This window comes from Triturus cristatus, chromosome 7 (assembly GCF_964204655.1).
Source record: "Triturus cristatus chromosome 7, aTriCri1.1, whole genome shotgun sequence".
NCBI classification, from domain to species: domain Eukaryota; kingdom Metazoa; phylum Chordata; class Amphibia; order Caudata; family Salamandridae; genus Triturus; species Triturus cristatus.
The window spans coordinates 822637274-822652163 of record NC_140590.1 but is presented as its reverse complement, the minus strand read 5'-3'; positions in this window follow the sequence as shown (position 1 = coordinate 822652163).

The window sequence follows — 14890 nt, the reverse complement described above, 5'->3', positions numbered from 1 at the left end:
AAGCTGGATTGTGGTAGACACCACCTGGCCCCCGCGGTGTGACACCACCTATGCCAATGGCATTGCAGCCAACAGGAACGCCATCACGGTAATGCAATGCAGTTTTAAAACTCGCGGTAGGCGTGCACCGCCACCGCGGTCCCGGTCATTGGACACAATTTAAAGATGCAAACCAGGCAGAGTACCACTGAAACAAGCCTAGGGGCCTATAAATGTCTGTGAGAGGTCCACACATGTTATTTACATTCAGACACTGCTGCCTGCAATTCATCACCACCAACTGCTGTTGTACCTGTACTCTGGACCCAGTGATGGTGCAAACTGAGAACATCAGGGCCCATCCCTTCACCAAGGGTGGCTGTAGGTCCTGGTGGATGAGGTCCTTGTACAGTATGGGAGGCTATATGGTGCTCCAGATGTACTGGTATGTGTCTGAGTAAAAGTTTGAGAGTGCTCAGAATGCTCACATGATCTTACTGTACAGTAGTATGTGCCTGTGAGTGCAAGCCAATGTGCATGCATCAATATTTTGCCAACAGCATGCTTCATACAAGGCCTAGCACTAATTGCACTTGAGTTTGTGGGGAGGATGGCAACATGGACACTTGTCCAGCTCTTCTTAAGCCAAAATGAACATATGTTGTTCTGATACTGTGTAATGTAAGTGTGTGAGACACTGCCTAGCATGCTGACTTCATGTCAATGTGGTGTGTAGCCTTATTTCCACAGATCCCTGACTGCATTTAAGGATGGGAATGACATACTGTGGTCTGGCGGTTACCTGCTTACCCTGCTGGTTTGAGAGACTCGAAGTCTGAACACACATTTCCTGTGCTATGTGATGTCCTAGTCCATTAAGTGTTCATATGCTCATTTGAGACATTACAAATGTAGCTTGGCCAGAGGGTACAGAATAATGTTTGTCCCATTTTTAAATTGACCCTATGGACATGTGTCCATTCTTCACAGGAGTACAATGCCCTAGTCTATCACTCTTGGGGTAATTCACCTATGACACATCAGCTAAATGTGAGTTGGACATGTCATCATACTATTGATTATTCCATGACGTGTAGAGTATTGCATGTGTATGCACTGTTTCTCCATTCTCATTGTACATGCATGTGATTTCTGTGATGGGCCACGTTTATTCTCAGTGTGAGGCCCTCTGGCCTGCACAGAAACTTCCCAATGTTACAAGGAACCATCACCAAAAGGACTGAGTGAACCATATGTGTTGTCCAAAACCCTATTTCTCAATGAGCCATCATAGGCCTGAGGATTGCACAAGGCAGGACTCCACCTTGTGAGAATAGTGTGAGATTGTAAGATCAGGGCCCTAAATGTGACCACCATGACACATGTAGCTAGGCAGTGGTCAGGGACATTAAGGGGCGTGTAGGGTAGTACACAATGAGTGTGATCTCTACACATCATTTCCAGTATATGTCATGCTCACTCACATAGTGCATCACAGCTGAGGGCAATTTTTACATTGGTTTCTGTGCTGGCACTCTGCATGTGTATGTGATGGGCATGTAGTGTGTCCATCATCATATATGTAACCATTGTAATGATATTGTTTGCTCCAAGTGTACTATGTGACATGCTGTATGGGCTCTGCTCTCCGTTGATGTGTTAGTGTGCTATGTATTTTCATGCTCCTGTACTGTCACCCAGTGGTACACAACACAGTGTCACAGAAACCTCATCTTCTTGTCTCCCATGCCTGCAGCTTAAGGTCCATCAGCGTAAGGCCATATGGAGGGCCATTGCACGCAAGGTGCAGTCTCTGGGTGTCTCCAACCGACGTCATACGCACTGCCACAAGCGATGGGATGACATCTGCCGCCTGAGAAAAAAAGCTGCTGAGATGACGCTGGGGGTGCACCCTCGAAGTGGCAGGTTGGGACGCCGGAGCATGACACCACTAATGGCCCGCATCTTGGCAGTGACACAGCCAGATCTGAATGGACGCTTGAGGGTCCATCAGCAGCAAGTTGGGGGTGAGTATTGTGCAAAATGTGACTTTGCGTATGAGTGACTGCATGAATCCCAGCCCTGAGCCTGTGCGGACCTCTGTGATGTCTCCAGTGTGATGCAATGGCTTCAAAGTGGCCTCAGTGTTGAGTGCAGCTGTTCTGCATTTGTACGACATTTTGTTTCTCATGTGTTAAAACCCATGACCCTTGCCACATGAAATCAGCTTGCCATTTTTTCATCTCAAATTGTATAAATATAGTCTGAACTGAGACCTTCCTACACAGGATAATCCATTGTGTGAAGTGGGTAGCCTGGTACACTTGTCAGGCTTGTGTGCGCTGTGTGGCTAGATCAATTGTGTGCTGTTGTGATGATGTGTCAGTGGCTACAGGCATGCACGGATGTGGACTCAGGGAGCAGTGAGTTGTTAAGGGTCACACTTGTCCCATAGGTCCCTTTTTTCACAATTATATAGAGGACAGCACCATTGTGAAGTATAGTAGCCCAATATTAGCAGCATGGTGTAACATGATGTAATTACCTGCCATAGTGACAGCAAGTGCACACAGATGCTGATGGGGTAGATGGGGATGATTGCAGTGATGCATTGGCTAAATTACCTTTGCCATTTGTGCACATGGCAACATGACTGGGATGATTAACTGCAATGTAGCTGAACCTGGCTATTGCGAGATTGTTTTGGCACTATGGTTTAACATGGTTGGATGGGATCAGTGGGTATGTCAAATTGTGATGTGACTGAGATGTTGTACAGTAATTTGAAGGATGATATTGAGCAAAGGTTATTCAGATTGTCAGTCCTCGGTATGTGTGCATTGTGGAGGGGTGTCCTTGTGCATCAGTTCATGGTGAAGTTGTGGCTAATGCTTGTAATCAGTGTGGGAATTTTTGGCACATTCATGTGTCCCCAATGTCATCAGTCAGCACAACGTAGGGATGTCATATGCCAGACCCTAGGGATTGTCACACATTAGCTGTCCTAATGGAGTCCACCTACTTCATCATCAACAGAAGACACAATCCTGCCTTGGATCAATGAGGACCTCTCAGGGACTTGTGGACATGTTGGTATGTGAGATGTCACAACCTATGGAGGCCTTGCATTAATTTCCCCTTCTCATGCTATGTGTGTATTTTGTTTGTGACTGCATTGTTAAATGGTGCGCATTGTCACTTCTTTACCAAATAAGATGTGACCTTGTGACATACGCAGCAATGTGAGTGTCAGAGAAATCAACTGGCAGTGAACAGCAGTGAGCATCATGTTAGTGTGCATTCCTAGATGTGTGCTGTGCACAACAAATAACTCGTAACATCTACGCAGCTGCCATCAATGTAGAACTGTAGTTATAGTTCAAGGCCCTACAAGGTGGATGTCAGGAGCTGGTTGCCCTTGCAATAGGACATGTTGGACTTTGTATCTGTGGTGTTCCATGGAAAAAAAAGTCCATATGCGACTGAGACAACATGTTTTGATGTATAGCTATCTTACCTACAGGCACATAGGTGTGCATACAGAAAGTCTTATGTGTGTTTACGGGAGGCACAGGCCCAGGTATTTGGCTGTGTCAACGCAACATGGAGCATCGCTATCCACTATCTGATGATTGCATAAATGTGGCATATGCAGAAAGTACATGGACTAGTTAAACATGGTAGATTCATTTTCCAGTTTGTAGTTTTGACTGCATATGAAGTTTGTGAGTATGGCATAATGCTTAACCTATGTCTTTGTCTCTTGCAGCATCTACAGAGGGCACAGAAGGACAGGGGCCCGACAGCATTGGTGAAGCTACTGGCACGACTGGGACACAGGAGTTCAGTGACACTGAGGGGACCAGCGCCTTGGAGAGGGACAGGAGTGCCCTGGAGGATTCACGCCCGGAAACACCAACCTCCACATCCTCCCAGTCCAGTGGTGACTCCTTGATGTTGGGGGGCACCGGAAGTTCCAGATCTGCCTCTTCTTCAGCCACACCTCGTCCAGTGCCTACACTCCCTGATGCTCCCCCAAGTGCTGTATGTGCCCACAGCCCTAAGAAGGGTAGCGTCTCCTTCCCCATTGTCACCGCTGCCCCAGCCCCTGTCTACCCTGCTGCCCTCAGTGTGGAGGCCGTAGAAATTTTGTGGCAGGTGTATGTGGGTCTGACTGCTCTCCTGAATGCCTTCCAGGATCATGGAAACAAGTTGTCACAGGTTGTTGCGTTCATGGAGGGCATTCATTCGGACGTGGGTGGCCTACACAGAAATTTCCAGTCTTTGTCCTCCACAGTGACGGCAGCCATTCAGCAGTCCCAAGCTCCCAGTCCAGCTCCTGTCCCTTCAGCGACCACCCTGCCAGTGGCTCCACCTGACGAGAGTACACACATGCCAGAGCCCTCAGGCAGCACACAGCAGCAGCAGTCTAAGTGTACCAGACACCATACACCTTCCCCACAACACAAAACGAGCACACATGACTGGGAAAAAAAAGCCCATCACAGAACACTCAGGGACATAGGGCAAAGAAGCATGCATCCACATTACATTCCTCCAAATCATCACCATCCAAGGGCACTCCCATCTCCACACCTGATCCCAATGACACACAAACACTTGCCCTGTCTGCTGTGAACCTGGTGCCTGCCACAACTAAGTCAAAAATACATTCCAAAGGCAAATTCACCCAAATCGTCAACTCCCAACCACACCCTGTGAAGCAGGGACAAGAGAGCAAAGTGGAGTGGGTTTACCTCAGAAACAGGGGATGCAGGGGAAAATGCAAGGCCACACCCAGCGTACCACCAGGTCCAGCAAATGCCCACCGGGAGAGCCACCTGCACCTGCTACACCTTTGGGGAAGAGTGAGGCTGTGCCCACCTCACTTCCCACTCCGGCCAAGACCCTTGTGGGATATCGGATCCCCAAACAGTTGAGACCCAGCCCTCAACATTCACCCTCAGCCACTGAGCCTCCACACAGCATGTCACCACCTACAAGTGCCACCAGTCCACCCGTCCAAGCAGCCCTCAGGCTCCCACCTCCACGGATCCCTCTACCTCAGCCAGTTCTCTCTCCCCCAGGTCCATTCCTCCAACTGGCCCGACAATCAGCCCCCTCCCAGTTCAACTTCAAGCCAAAGTTGAAGCCAAGTCCCCCTCCCCACACCATTTCTCCCACAGCAGTGCCTGGACAGCCAATTCAAGCCCCTGACCTGTGGTGATTCCCATGGCAGTGGACTGTGTTACCCATTTCATGTGCAAGTTCTCATGCACACATGTGCGAACTAGAAATTTGGACTGGCCAATGGCCTTGATGTTTTACACTTTTGATGCCTATCCAGAGATAATATAATAAAGACTGTTACTCATGTTGTGTGCTTTGCCGCTGCCCTTGCTAATGAAAAAGTGCAATGTATGTGTATATGTTCATGTGACCCATGCTCTGTATGCCACATTCACATTGGCAATTACTTGATTTTCTTTTGCAGAGGTTATCAGAGGTTACAGGCACTTTTGTGCTTCTTGACTCAGAGGCTTGAGGGTGCAATGATGGTTGTCTGTGATGATGTCCTTGTTATATCCTGACCAATGCTGACCGATGGAATCTTGGGCTAGAACCTTGTGATGGCCCAGATTCCAGTTTAGGTCAGTTGGCCCAGGCTTTTCTTTAAACGAGCTGTTTTCTTCTTTAGCTCAAATAAACATCTTTAATTATACTCCTCGTCTTATGATCATCATTAAGGAGGAACTTTATACTGGCGACGAGCGGGTTCAACCTGTGTAAAAGCCTGGAGCACTGCCGATGCAAAGTGTACATCGTAGCCGATCAAGGGGTTTCGTGACACGCACTTCAGTCGGTGTGTGCGAAGATGAGAGTCTCCGTCGTATCAAGACAAGAGGAGAACTTCATAATACGGGCCTACGCTGTTTTTCAAGAGGAAAATCCAGTGTTAAAACGAGTTTCCATGTTCTGGTGACAACTCGGTGAACTTGCCGTTTGGTTTGGAAGTGGGACTACTATGTTTAATTTGGAGGCGGGATCACGCTGTTTTCGAGAGAGAAACCCAGCGATGGTTTTGGTCGTGAGTAGCTGAGAGCTATTTTTGCTTTATTTACTCTGAGACAGTTATTTTGGGAGTGCTTGCTGTGGTGCTGTATTTTCTTTTGAGCTCGTGTTGTTGTTCGAGCTCTTGCCGACATCTGTTGCGTGCGCTGAGGCTCGAGCGTTGAGCGCGTGCTGTGACTCGAGCGCCCACTGTCAATTGTGTGCTGAGGCTCGAGCGCTTACCTGCTACGTGCTGTGACTCGGGCGGCCACTGTCATCTGTGTCTTGAGGATCGAGTGCGCACCTGTTACTGCCATTCTCCTGAAGTGTCACAGCGCGAGACTGCTCCATTGTTTCATGGGCTCCGTCATCCACAAGCGTTCTACTTCATTCCTTTCGAGCTGTGTCTGGCGATTGTATGAAGAAAGACTTATTCTGCGCATGCTCCATGTGTGATCACGTGACTGGATTAAGTGCTTCCTGTTCTCTTCTGGATGTGTGGTGTCAACCTGATATAGAAACAAGCCCTAAAGATATCGGAGGCCATTATTTTGAATCAATGAAAAGTTGTTGGTGGTTTTTAAAATACAATCCACAACATAGACTTTACATTATCTACTGAAAATATACCAATCTTGCGGTGAGCTGCACACCAACTACAGTCATCATATGTAACTTTATTTAATTTCATTTTTTTTCTCATTCTATTATTGCAGACACCCAGCATCATAGTTTCTTAAATAGTGAACATCATATTGTGATTCATATACTTTAGACAAAACTATTTACAGTATAAGTATTTACTTTGGAAGGTATTGTTGCACCATTATCTTTCTTACCTAATCCAGGTGATCCTGTGTTAGAGTGAAAACAGTGGAAAGATGGTTTTGAAGCATATTTAGAGGTTATTGGAGGAGACGTTTATACTGATAAACGTAAACTTGCTATACTTAAACATTGTTTAGGTGCAGAAGGGAGACATGTCTTAAGTCTTCTACCACCTATTCTTCTTGAGGAAGATGATAATGATGATGTTGATATATATGATATGGCAATTTCTCAATTAGATACATTGTATATCAAAAAGGTTAATGAAGTGGATGTTAGACATACATTTTTACGTAGAGCCCAATTACTCAATGAATCTGTTGATTCATTTGTCAATGGTCTAAGAATTCTTGCTGCAAAATGTAAGTATGGAGATTTTCATGATCAAATGTTGCGTGATCAATTTGTACACAAAATTGGAGATACTAAATTACAAGAGAAGTTATTAGCTGTGAAGGACCTTACTTTAGAGAAAGCTATTGACATTAGTCATAGATTTGAAGATATGAAATTAGGTATGAAAGAATTAGCCGCAAAACCTACTTGTGAAGTTCAAGTTGTAAAGAAAAAGCTGAGTGCTGATAAATTAGAAGACAAATCATTAAAAGATAGTGGTAAGAAAAAAATAAAGTTTAGTTCTCAAAATACAAAAAGAAACAATTATATTTGCTTCAAATGTGGGATACCTGGTCATTTAGCGAATGACAAATCTTGTCCAGCAATTGGACAGATGTTTAGGTATGGCTAAAATAAAGGTCATTACTCCAGAATGTGTAGGAAATAAAACAAATTTGTGAATAAACCTGCTCATGTCAAGGAAATATGCCAAGAACCAGAGGATTTGATGAAGAATTTATGCTTTGTATTCATGAAGTCAACAATACAAATAAAGATTCTCCATTCTGTGTTGTTAACATTGATGGTATAGATATTGAAGTGATGGCTGACTCTGGAGCTCGCAATACTTTAATTGGTGATCAACTTCTAAAGAAATTTCCCAATACACAACTGTTGCCATCTGACATAAAATTGGTTGGTTATGGCAATAAACCTATTGATGTTTTGGGATATTTTGTTACAAAAATCAGTTTTAAAGGTAAGACCATTTCTGCTAATGTGTATGTTGCTAAAGAAGGATCTTGTTTATTAGGCTGCCCACAACAAAGGGATTTGCTCATCACTCTAAATCCCAATCATCCTGAACAGGTACTAGGATACACTGATTTCATAGCTCAGGTTGATGAAGATAAAATGACTGAATGGGAGAAATTATTTCCGAATGTCTTCTAATCAAAACTGGGATTGTTGAAGAATTTTGTTCATAAAATAATTTTAAAACGCAATACAATTCCTAAGGTTCACAGAGTTAGGAATGTTCCTTTATCTATGAGACAAGCTCTAAAAGAAGAATTAGACAGATTATGTAAGCAAGACATTATTGGAGAAATTAAATTGTTTGAGTGGTTGTCTCCTGTTGTAGTGGTCCACAAGCCTAATAGAAAAATTAGACTATGTGTTGATTTAAGAGATCTAAACGAGTGTGTGTGGGTGGATCGGCACCCATTGCCGAATATAAATGAAATGTTTTCAGCTTTAAATGGGGCCGCTGTATTTTCAACATTCGATCTATCCCATGCTTATCACCAAATCGCTTTGCATGAGGATAGCAAACCTTACACCTCCTTCATAACTCCTGAAGGGGCTTTTAGATACAAGAAGATGCCTTTTGGTTTGATATCAGCCTCTGCGGTATTTCAGAGAGTTATGCATAAACTATTTAAAGATATTAAAAATACTTTATATTTTCAGGATGACATATTAGTGTTCGGGAACAATAAGCAAGAACATGCAGAGACTTTGTGCAAGGTTCTAAATATTTTGCAAAACTATGGAATGACATTGACAAAAGAAAAATGTAAATCTGAAATGAATTCGGCGGACTATTTAGGGCATAATATTAGTTGTAAAGGAATATCACCAAAACAGAATTTGGTAAAGACAATCGAGGAAGCTCCAGAACACTAATCTAAAGATCAGCTTAGGTCTATTCTGGGTCTGGCTGAATATTATGCCAAATGTATTCCTTTGTTTTCGATAAGACCAACCACATGAGAAACTTGTTTGGTGTAAGGAATGTGCCACAGAGTTTATAAATCTTAAAAAGGAATTACCCTCCACTTCTGCTTTAGCAACGTTTAACACGCGTTGTAGTGCTGTCATTGTGACTGATGCCAGTAATGTTGGTATTGGTGCAGTTTTAATGCAGAATCAGAATGGAAAACTTGTCACCATTGCTTTTGCATCAAGACCACTTAGGGATGCTGAAGTGAAATATTCAACTATGGAAAAAGAAACACTTGCATGTTGGTGGGGCATAGAATACTTTTGTAAATATGTATATGGTACCCCATTTAAAGTTAGGTCAGATCATCGTCCATTGGTGGAGCTATTCACCTCCAAAGGTTGTGGAAAAGCAACACCAAGGATTGCCAGATGGCAGTACAAATTACAAGATTTTCATTTCAGAGTGGAATACATTCCAGGTGCCAGGAACATTTTAGCAGAATGTCTATCTTGTTTACCAATTAAGGAAGATTGTGACCAGTCTGCGACTGATGAGGATATGGAGAGAGTTGTAGCCATTTGTGTAGTATCAAATGGATGCATTAAACAATATGAATGGAAGAATGCCTGCAATAATGATGAGGAAATCCAAGAAGTCATCAAATATAACCGTTCTCAATGGCCGATTAAGAAAGATTTGGATAAGGAACATTTTATCTTATTTCTATGTTGCTAATGAATTATCGGTCATAGATGACGTGTTATTTTGTGGTGTGCAGTTGCTGGTACCCAAAGATTTGCGGGAACAAGTGTTAGACATGGCTCATGTAGGCCACCCTGGCATGTCTAGTGTGAAAATCTGATTACATTCTGAGTTTTGGTGGCCGGCTATTGACAGGTGTATTGAGACTAAGGTTAGATCTTGTGTTGAGTGTGCCATCAGTGATAAATCACAAAAGGTTATCAGCTATGAGAAAGCTCCTGTTTCTAGACCAGAAAAGGTATGGGAAAGAATCTCACTTGACATAGCCGGTCCAATGTGTTTATCCAAAAGTCAGGTGTATGTTATTGTTCTTATTGATCAATTATCACAGTGGCCAGAAATTAAATTGGTCCAGCAAGTTGATTCACACACAGTAATTCAATTTCTAAATGAAGTATTTGAAAAGGAAGGATTTCCTAAATGTTTGGTTACTGGTAATGGTGTGCAATTACGGTCAACTGAGATGAAGGATTATTTGGATAAACATGGCATTAGCCATTTACGAACATCTGTATATTATCCACAAAGCAACGGAATTGTAGAAAGATGGATAAAAGTTCTTAAGGAAGGTATACAATTGGCTTTAGCTAGTGGGAAGAATTGTACTCAAGCACTCAAGGAGCTAATGTGGAATTATAGAGTTACTCCTAGAATGGTAGGTGATATATCTCCGTTTGAGAAAATGAGGGGAAGGAAGGCTGTGTGTGACTTGAACAAGATGTGGATGATGGAAATGAGAAACAAAGTTGATCGTTCCAAAGTGTCTGGTGGTTCCAATGGTAATTATCGATCGCTATGAAATGATAAACAAGTGTCTTCTCAAATGCGTAGGAGTCCCATGCTTCAATTTCACATTGGTGAATGGGTTTGTGTGAAGAAGGGAAGATTAATTAAATCTGGAGAATCCAAATTTTCTGTTCCCATGAAAATAGTCAGAGTGGAGCACCAAGTAGTAGAGTTGTCTGATGGAAACCTGTGGCGCATGAGCAAAGTGGTTAAAGTGCCTAAGTGTTTATGGCCTAATGTAGATACGTTTTCTGGTCCAAGAGATGTTGTGATTAAACAACAAAACAGTGATGAGCAAAATAAGACATCTGCTTCAAGGTTGAAATCTAAATCAGCTTGGTGTTAAGACTACGTCATGTCATAGTCTATAAATGTAAACCATGTGTTCACGCCTCATGTTGAACACACGATGCCTGATTGTATTACTCAACTCCGACATTGTACAGATGTTATTGTTTGCATATCATTTCATCCATGTCATTTCATTGTTTCTGGAAATGCTGTTATCTTCTTAATTGTAGTCCATTTGTGTAATCTTTTTATCATTTTGTTTAATTGTAAATGTGTTAACGATAGGGGATGTGTTATATACTGACCAATGCTGACTGATGGAATCTTGGGCTAGAACCTTGTGAAGGCCCAGATTCCAGTTTAGTTCAGTTGGCCCAGGCTTTTCTTTAAATGAGCTGTTTTCTTCTTTAGCTCAAATAAACATCTTTATTATACTCCTTGTCTTGTGATCATCATTAAGTAGAAACTTTATAGTCATGTATTCATAATCTTTCTATTGTCAGGTCTCCAGTTTTGTACACATGTCATATTCGGATGCTGTACCACAACCAAAGTGAATTCTAGCCACAGGATAACTTGCGTGGTGGACATGGTCCGTCATATCTGTGGGATCTCTTACATTAGAATGTGTGCACTTGAGTAGTCATACAGTATGATTGGCCTGTCATTGTCAGAAGTGTTGAAGTGTATGTGCCCTGAACATGACACCAGATGATCCAGGTAATGAGTGCCTGTTTGTTTACATTCTCAGTCATGTGCTTTAGTTTGTGGGCACAGGTAGGAGTTGTTTGTTGAGCACTGTGTAGTGTGCCAGTGTGACCTGGCAATCCTGGGGTACACCTACTTGTTGTCAGTGTCAGTTGTGAGTATGCAGAGTGTGTCACTGCAATGTCTGTGTTGTGTTTAGTGGATCTGCCATGGCTCTTGATTACGTTTGTGCTCACTGTGCTGACCTGCTCAGGCAAACGGACATTATATGTGAATTTTCTCATACATTGCTGTCACTTGACAAATATTTGGCACAAGTATGTGGTATGAAGAGTCATACCATCCCCTATAGGGGCATTTGATGCCCACACATTGTGAGTTACTCCTCTGTGTGTTTTTGCACTGTACACTCCTCACCTGTCCAATAGTAATTACATACCACTTCAGTCTAATATCTTCTACCCTATGCCTTGCCAGTGTGTGACCCTCCCCACCCCTTCACAGCGTGACACTGTACTGTGGGAGGATGATCTGTGTCCAGGACCAATGTGCCACACAGGACAGTTTCACCATTTGTTATGTGGTGTTTTCTTATACTTGATTACAGTCATGGTTGCTCACATATAGTGCATATGGTTTACCAGCACAGTCCTCTAGTCATATTTAATGCATCTGTGTTTTCCTGAGTTGTGCAGCAGTAGGTGATAGCTAAAGTGTATGTCTGTTTGCTGAGGTACCGTTACCCTTCCTGAGTGTGATCTGTGGCCTGTGATGATTTGTGGTGTGGAGGTTCATGGTGGAGCACTCAGACATGTGTGATACTGGTTTTGTTGATGCTCACACACTGCTTACTGTGCATGCACTGCTGTCAGTGTATGTTGCCTTGTCCTTGCCAGGTGTAAGTCCCCCTGATGTCCAGCTGAGCTTCCTATGTGATGATTTTGTATGTGCATATGTTGTGTTTTTGTTGTTGATGGATGCAGTCTTTGTCATGTGTTGGCTCTTTCGACTGACAGGTCCATGTGTGTGTAATGTTATATTTGCATAACATAGTGTGTGAGGAGTTTGTGCATTGTAATACATTCAGATGTGTGTTGAATGTGCAGTATGCATTTCATGTGTGAATGTCACATACAGCAATGTGGAGTCTTGTTAATGAGCTTGTTTTGAGTGCACAATAGTGCTATGTCCTCCTATGTATGACCTGTCACTTGTCAGTAGTGTTCATGTGCATGCTTGTGCTACACACGAACAGCATGCTCACCTGGTAACTGGTGTAGTGTGTATGTCTGTGTTAGTAGATATGTTGTATTGGTCACAGTTAGTGTCCATGATTGGTATTTGATAATGCATTTTCTGATTGGATTGGGTGATGATATCTGTGCAGTTGGCCAGAGTGAAAATGTTGTGTATTCCTGTGCTGTCTAGGGTCGCATTGCCTATCCACTGTTTACCTGCACATGGCTGAGCTTGTTAGACTTCTTTGGATGTTGTTTGTGAGACATGTGTTTGTCAATTGGATTTGGATCAGCATTGGTTCAGACATCCCTGACTGGGATTCTGACATTTGTAGATACACACCAGGGTGTGTGATTGGTTATCAGGAAACTCACAGGACCTTATTTGCACCTTTATCTGTGTTGCCCACAGGTGTTGAGTAGTGAAGGTGTGAGATGGGTAGATGAGGGGTATGTGTGAAGGTCATACTTGGGTTTGACAGTCAGGGAGTGTGACAATGTACCATGAGTGCTGTGCTGGTGGCATACACATGTCAAGGTAGTTGACACAGATGTGGGGCTAGTCACTGTATGGCTTAAGACAGTTCCTATCATTCCTGGGCCAATCCATAGCTTGCCTTGCTGTATGACAGGGATATTGCACAGATGTTACTTTATTTCAATTTCAATCACTGTGCCACCCATGTCTGATTTGATGGACCAGGTGTAGTGTTATATGTTGCTCCTCTTGCATGTCATGTTCAAATGATATGTGGGTTTCTCCGTGTTTTTCCTGCACTGGGCATTCCACATTAGGCTAGTCTATTTATTGTCATACATTGCTGCTGACTTATGATATGTCTATGAGGCTAAAGTTCAGTGTGTGAGCTGTCTGAGAGCCTTCACATGCAGTGTGCACAGTTCCATGGTTGTTAATCTGCACAGTGACTCTTCATTTCTTCAATTACTCACTTTGATTTTCATGAGTTGAAGGCAGGTGTGAGGATGAGGGTTGTCCTGAGTGTCAGGTCAGAGTTTCCTGCTGTCAAGATGGACTCTTCCTGACACTCTGGCATTCATTCACTACTTAGTAGTTGGTGTTCCCTTTGTTGAGGTGAAGTGATGGTGTGTGGGTGTTCTGTGAGTTGGGAGTGTAGTCAGTGTTGTTGATGTACTAGACATACTCACATGGTATCATTAATTTCATCAGTGCACTTGTGAGTGAAATGCACAGTAGTGCTTACTTTGAGTTTTCTGTTTGAGTCAGAAATGTTGTTCTGTGTTGCATGGTATGGGCTGTCATTGTGTGATATGGTCTGCCATTGTATGTGATGGGCCTATCAATGTCTGCTTGGGGGATGTGTTGATGTGTGATTGTGTGGCAGTGGTGTGTCATCTACTTGGGCTCACTGACTAATTCCAATACCTTGTTGGCCTACTGTGAAGTACACATACACACCCTACTTGGTCTGCCCTCCTCTGTTCCACATTATATGTGGACTGACCCTTATTTGTGTGCAATGATGACTATATTCATTTTGGGGGAGTCTTGCCTCACCCCACACTCATGTTCCTATTCAGTTGCTGGTGATCTTAATGAGATGTCACTGTAGACAGGGTCCCTGCACATGACTTCTTGCTGCAGATGTGTTGTGCAGAGTGCAGCTCCTTTTATGTTACATGTGGTGTGGATGTTGTGATGTTGGTCTTACTTGTCTGGGACAATGTCCTGGACTCCTACTACATTGTCGGCCGGTTTTCCCGCGGCTTCACCGCTGCGGTTACATGACCGCCATGACTGGGCTAGTTGGAGTGATTTCTATGGTGATGGGTGATCCCGATGCAGAGGAGTCAATTTGTGACATACAGGACATGTGTACATACACTGGGGGATATGGTCCTGTCGCCACCAGGGTAGACAGGACACGTATTTCAGCACAACAGTTGTGGCTGTATGTAGGGATGTGTTGTTGACTTACCTGCGGTGTTGACCGCGACGGCGTCTTATCTGCTGGTAATGGATGAGGTACAGCAGCGGAAGGGCTTGTAGAGCTGGATCCATGGCGGCCAGGAATGTTTGGAGGTGCCTCGGATTTGAGTTTGTATCTCTGCAGTTGTACTTCCGCCGTCTCTGAGTGGCTGGTTTCTCCGCTGCGTTCCATTGGGCTGTTTGAGTCATCGTGATTTGTCCGGCGGTCGTCAC